Consider the following 7,758-nt stretch of genomic DNA (forward strand, 5'->3'; position numbering starts at 1 on the left):
TATTTGAAATACATATAACTATGAGGCTTTAGGGCATATATCCCAACAATCTCCCAGTTACACTAAAGCCAGTGAAACATAAGGTGATGAGACATGTATCCTAGGGTATACTCTATACCCAACATACTCTCTCACTTGTCTTAGCACACTAGCAACATGTCTTGTAGTCCTAGACAGTTTAAGAGATCATCTCACACTTTAGCCTAGAGAATATTTTTATATAATTCAAATTATTATGTCAACAAGAACCATTTGGTCATCATCAAGATGTTTCTCTCATTTTGTTTTATTCCTACAACTTGGTGTTTACTACTATCCTCAAACTTAGTCTTTGCACCGCATATCTCATAAAGTGGATAGACTAATTCATATTTGAAACCACTTTCAAATATTTAAGATTATATCAAGACAATGCAACTAATTGCTTATAAGCAATATTATTGCCTTGTAGTCTAAATTGAAGGAAATAAAACATGAGGATTTCCATGAGCAGCGGAAGGATAGTTCTAAATTCCATTCGAAATTGAACATAAACAATTACAGTACAAGAAATGAAAACTAGCAGGTCATGCACAACACGAAATTACAGGATGCTTACAAATAAAATCAAGGGATAGAGTATGTGTACCTTTGAAGAACCATTCTTCAAAATCCCTCGAACAATCTCCCGTCCAAGACCAGCAATGCTCGAACATAATGACCGGTGCACAACACGATCAATAGCACGAGCACAATGAACGACAATGGCTCCTCAAAACTAATTGAGTTGAGTAAGGACACCACCACAATGGTTACCTTAGTATTATGGGTGTGAGAATCTAGGAGTTGTGGGCTCTATATGAATTTGGCTTAAGGAAGAGACTGGAGAACAATGATCGTGTAGACGATCGAGCAAGTGGGAGATGAGAAGTGTCTATCATATAGACGATGTGTCCGATCGTGTAGTAAATGGTAGCTTATCGTATAGACTTAGACACATGATCGTTTAGCTACGTCATTTGATGAACTATCGTATAGTCAAGAATGCACGATTGTTTAGTCTTTGAGAACTATCGCTTAGTGAAAAACTTTCACTTGTTAACCTTGTCCATCAGTTCTTGTTGAAAGTAGCAACTCTCTAATTATAGGAAAACTGTTTTCATTTTATCTCACGGTTACCTTAAAACCACCAATAACCTCCCACTCAATTGGTTATTAGAGAAAAAGATTTAAGTATCAAATAATTAATATATTATAAATAAATAAGATAACCATCTTACCATATTATATTTATAACCTATAGTTTTAATATTTCATCTCATGAAACATACAAACCATAGTTCTTTTTCTATTATATGGTTCTTAATATAAATCATATTTACATTAATCCTCCACTTGATGTATCTCATACGTCACACCAATTATATCACATATAATTGAATTTCCTCTTGTTAATTTGAACACTTCAAACTAAGTCCAAAAACTATTCTCAACTTGAATCCATTGAGCTACCAAGGGGACCTTATGGACCTGTAGCTTGAAGCTCTAACGGTACGTGAATAACTGATTAAACTCTTTAGTCACCTGATCTACCATCCATTAACTATCGGGCACTTTACTAAAGACCAACAACTGCACTCTCCCCATTATAGATATATTTCTAGACTAGTTGAACTATCTTTAAATTGACTTTGTCGATTTTTTTTATAATAGTGAAATCATTAAAATAATGTTTTATTTTGTTATTTTTTTTAAGAAATTGGTACAAAAGAAATACAAACGATAACTTAAAAAAAAACTTTTATTAAGTAAAAATGGAGACACTTTTGGAGAGGACTTTTTCACTCTCTCAATACCTATTTCTTCAATTTTCATTGTTCTTTCAAAGTTTCTCCAATTTAACTTGTGGAGATACTTCTCTTATTTATAGGTATGGAATTTTTGGATCTCAAACAAAAGGATCTTTTAAACTCTTCTTGAATTCTAATAATTCAATGAATTAACTTTATCTAAAGGAATTCTTGAATTCATTGGAACCTACAGAACGACTATGATATTTTTAGATATTTTTTTATATTTATTTACACACTTCAGTCTTCAACATAATTTAAGAGAAATTTAATGTATACACTTAAGTCATACTAGTCAGAACTACGTTTCATAACTTCAAAATGAAATGTATAATTGAAAAAACTATTCAATCTAAATCTCAATCTCACACCAACATTAAAAAAATCACACACACAATTTACATTCAATGATAAAGAAAAAACAAAAAAAAGATAACATACCTTAACAAAAAAAAAATGTGGTTTTTCAAATGTTTCCTTTATTTAACCTGAAGTAGATATTAATTAGAGAAAAAATGTGATTTTCTTTTTTTTTTTTTTTTAATTCCTTTGTTTAACATGAAGTATATATATATATGATAAATTGTGATTTAAAAAAAATGTGTATTTTTCCTTTAAAAAAAGCATATATTAGTTAAAGTCGGAAAGTAAAATGTGAATTTTTTTAAAAAAATATTTTTCCTTTATTTAAGATATTAGTCAGAGACAAAATGTGACTTTTCGAGAAAAAAGAAGCTATGTTTATTTAATATGAAGTAGAGATCAAATGTGATTTTTCTTTTTTCTATTTTCATTTTGATGATTTGATTATCTTCCTAATTTCAAACTTTGATTTAAACCAAGATTGAAAAAAAAAATGATATTTTTTTCCTTTTTTTTAACCTTTTTATTAGATAATTTGAATACTCTCCTACTTTAAATTAAATCAAAACAATTATTTTTATTTTTTAAAATTTTGTGATAATAATATTTGTTTTAAATCAAGATTTTTTAAAATGTCATGATAATAATTTTAATTTCAAACTTTGATTAAACAAAGATTTTTTTAAAAAAAAAATTGTGATAATTTTTTTATTCTCTTAATTTTAAACTTTAATTTAAAGCAAAGTATTATTATTTTTTTCATTATAATCTTATTTATATTAATTTTTTATTTGACTTGGATGATATGATTGTCCTTTTTATTTCAAACTTTAATTAAAATAAAATATTATTATTTTCTTTCTTTTTGTATAAAATTTCATAAGGATCATTTCTTAGTTAAAAAAGTATATTTGATTATCCTCCTAATTTCAATTTTTCTTTTTAAATTTTAATTTCAACAAAAATATAATTTTTTTCTATACAAAGCTAGACCGAAATAGGGCTAGGTTATATACATTCTAATTATGAGAAAGGGTCATCCGAGCATATTTAAATAAAAGGAAATCCTAAAAACTTAATCTCTTTTGATTTGCAATGATCTTCATCTTGATTTTAAAGATTATTTCAAACTTCTACGAATTGGTGTGTACTTACAGCAAATCTAAAAAGAGAAAAAAAAGAACAAAAGCATGTAAAAATAGTAAACTAAACCCCTAAATTCATCGATGTGCATTTATAAAAATTAGAACATGAAAAAAACTACAAAAACATTAAAATAATCAAGCTGTTCTCTGTCACTTTATCAACGTCTAAATTGCTTGAATTTTGAAAATTTTCTTGAATCTCAAAAACAAGATCTCTCTCGAATATGTGAGGGTGAATTTGCTGCATGTATAAAAAAAACTATATAATCGTCTAAAGAAAGTTACATTATATCACTTTAAATGTTTTTAAAAAATTGAAAAATGGAAAAAAAAAATAAAAAGGGGAAAATATGTTAATCAAAAGAGAGAGGTGATAGAAGTTCGGTAAAAAAAAAAATTAAAAAAAATGGAGAGAAGATACCTAATGGAAAAAGAGAGGTTGAAATTAGCTATTTATAGAGAAAATTTATATCTCAAATCATAAGTTGATATGGTTTTTTTTACCTTTATTTAACTTTAGATATTAAAGATAAAATGTGATTTAAAAAAATATTTTAATGAACAAGATATTAGAGGATATTTTTTTTAAAAAAAAATATTTTCTTTTTCTTTAATGTGCAGTAGATATTAGTGATAAACTGATTCTTTTTATGATTTAAATGTGAAAATACGTAATATATCAAATGACCATCAACTAAAAGGGACAAAAGTGGACATTCAATAGATACTTCAGAAAGCTTCTGGATAATTGGTGTTGCTTTCTATTTTAACAATTTTATTGATGACTAATTCCAATCACAACATTTTTCTTTAAAATAGTCTGAAGCCTTTGTTTGGAAGTCTTAGCATTTTTTGCAAACAAGTTTTTTTTTTTTTTGCACTATTTACACATCGTCTGATAATAGTATGAAACTATAAGATTTAACTAATCTATATTTATCGTGTAATTGTATTGTGAAGATATGAGGTTTAAACATCCCGAGCAATAAATTTAAATGAATTATATTAAATTATTGGATTTTGTTTTCTTTTTTAGCCAAAAATGATATAATTGGTTAGATAATTGATTTAAATTTATTTGATAAGAGATCTAAATATTTTTAATTTAAGTTGATAAAAGATTTAAAATATGTAGTTTTGAATTTGAGAAAGAAAAGGATAAGAGTTAACCCTAATTGGAATTATATATATATATATATAATTAAATAAAATAAAATAACAGAAAAACCTAAAATATATCTTCTTTTTCTTTTTGATTGTCGCCACCCCCTGATATCTCTCTCTCCCTCTTAATATCACGCCTGCTGGCTTCACTTAACCCCCACCCCACATGCGATCAATCGTCATACACTATCGTCCATGAGGAGACTGTCGTTAGCATCCTCAGTTTGACGTCGTCATCGAGGGTAGCACCAGTAAGTTCCATGGATCTTCCCCCCTCTCTTTCACTCTCTCCTCTCTCTCTTTTCTGTAAAGCCTCTCTCACGAACAAAGTCAGCGACCACGTGCTCTGTCGCCACTATTTACCAGTTACCGTGGCTATTTTCGTCGTGTGGTCGTCTAATGAATCGGTCGACAATGTTTCAGTGAGTATTAGGGGACTATTTTGTGGGGATTTGTTTTTTTGGTTGTTTTGAAGTTTGGTTGGATTTTAGCTCTATTTGAATTTGTCTAAAATACTTCACTACAGTGTATTTGTATATTCGTGTGAATAGTTACGTTGGTTTAGGTCTATTTGTATTTGGTAGACTGAGGTTTTTATTAATTTGAGTGTGTATGGGCAGTTTGAATATTTGCTAAGTAGTATTTTTTTTTTTTTAGATAATCATTTTACTATTTTTAAGATTTTAAAAAATTTGTTATTTTTTCAAAAGAAACTCCAAAGTTTGCTATTTATCTTATCAGCTTTTTTTTTATTCACTATTTTGGCAGTAATTGCTTAGGATGGCCAAATTGAGATATGCAATTGAAAAAATGGCCACTTTTTTTAATGGTATGATTTATGGTCAAAATCGTGGGGTCAAGACCCCCTCATATTTCCTTTTTCGATTCTACCCAATCCGATATTCCATATCCTTTCTCCCTCTTATGCCTCCCACGTTTTTAGGAAGATAATGACACGATTTAAGTTATTGTATGGAGATTTTGAACATCTAGTTGAGAATAGTTAGTTATGATTTAAATGTATATTAAATATTAAATATTTGTTTTTCTTTTAAATAAGATTATTCCCTTATTCCTGGTATATACGCAGCAACACAAACTCAACACAGACGTGAGCCGTAGATCACAGTAGCAGAATCTTCCCTTTAATCGATAGATACTTTGAATTGTTCATTTCTTATTCACTCATTCATCTCAATTACATTGTAATTGTAGTTTGTTTGTTCATCTTTTAGACAAATGTCTCTTCAAAAGATCACAATTTTATATGGGGCGTGTGGGACGGTATCAAATGATATAACAACTTTAAGGCTGCTTGCTTGCATGTTTTGGTTGATGCCAATTTTCGATAATTTATAGAGATTATTTGTCACACCCTGCCCCGAACCCGCCTCCTGAGCCTGATGAGAGGCGCGACAGACTGCAAATACCACCTTTTTGTGATACCTATTGCCCATCTGAAAATCTTTACTACACTCAGTTTCAACACTCATAAACTTTAAGTCAAGGAGATAAACAACAATTGATTAAGTAGGGCCATTTTATTACAATAATGTAATGTTTATACAACTCCAAGACTTAACTACAAAGTTTACAACAACGTGTGACTGTGGCTTGTGGCAGACCTTGATTGTACGAAAATTAGCCAAGAAATACAATAATTATAAATTATCGCAAAGACACCCACTAACATCATTAAGATGGTAGAAGAGGATATTTCTACTCTGTTTTGCAGGAAACCAAGTCACCACTTGCGATCAAGGCTCAACGAGAAACTGAACAACGCATCTCTGTCACATTGCGCCCGTCAATCAACAATGAAGAAACGATTAACGCAATGACGGCGAAATGCGACAGTCGATCCAGAGCTGAATTTCAACTGCATGCGGTAATAAAAACAACACCGCATGCGAACAAGGAATATTTATTCCTCTATCTTCGGAATTTTCATAACAATAAGTGGGGTCCACAAGCCAAGAGTCAAAGCTTTTCACCTATAAATACCCCATAGAATTTAGAGAAAATATACTTGATACGAGGGTAGTTGATGCTAGATTATTGAGAGAAAGGTTGTTCTGAGTGCTGATCGGAGGAAATCCGGGAAGAGAAGAGACAAGGCTGAGAGGTGAATCTTAGTGTAATTCTACCAAATCCCCGCCGAGAAGCTCTGTACTTAGATTCCATCTACCGATTGAGCAAGCCTGAGAGGGAAGCTCATCCATCCATTCACTCTATCGACACCGGCAAACAATTTTCCATTCCAGATCTGTGCCAAGACGTTGGCACTTATTTGTATTTGTTTCTAATTCTATTTCATCAATTGTATTTCATCTTCTTAATCTCGTCATTCATAACCATGTATCAGACACTAAATAGTATTATTGAATGTCGTCATCATTTCCATTTTCACTTCTTTGTCTATTTCCGTTCCTCCCTAAATCATTTTCTCCATGATGTTGTCTTAATCCCTTGGTGATTAATATGAATTAAATAAGTAACTTAATCTGTGCTAAAGAAATAAAAACGTTTAGCTAAAGCATGCTAGACGGTATCTTCACCTGTGAAAGCAGAAGTGAAGATGTCATTCTGATCTGTCGAGAGAAGGTTAGAAGAATGCGTTAACTAAAGTAAGAAGTACTTCCAAAGATGGAAACAACCTTACGTTCATTACGTTTATCTCTGTTTCACTATAGAGATGTGAGAGCGCGGCCGATCACCGAGAGGTGTACGTCAAGGGAAAAGCGGAACCGTATTTATGCATTTAACGCAATTAAGGAACTTGCGATGTTTGTACTAATTATATTTTCTCTTTCTGTTTCACACATAAGACTTGCCACCACATAACACGATTTTTGTATATTCTTCACAGTCAGTCTTAACCTCAGTATCTTGTATCAGGAAACCTATATCTTGTATCATTATAACTTAGGTTTATTTTATCGCACTTTACCTTTACCACAATTTACTTTATTAACGCATTTTATTGCTTACCTTTACTTTATCGCATTTTCAATTACCTGTACACACAACCTTTTTATAAACTAAAAAACCCTGGTCGCATGTATCACAAACATAACGTAATAACCTCAAACAGTCCCTGTGTTTGACCTTGGATCACACAGAGAAACTTGCGATGGAATTATACTTGGTTCCAATGCAAGGAAACTTGTGACAACGCATAGTATACTACTAGATTCTCATAAATAACGCATATCTAAAAGTAGTATCGCATACAGAAAATAAAGTCATCATTCTAT

This window comes from Benincasa hispida, chromosome 11 (genome assembly GCF_027475165.1).
Source record: "Benincasa hispida cultivar pf3 chromosome 11, pf3_genome.v1.1, whole genome shotgun sequence".
Classification (NCBI taxonomy): Eukaryota; Viridiplantae; Streptophyta; class Magnoliopsida; order Cucurbitales; family Cucurbitaceae; genus Benincasa; species Benincasa hispida.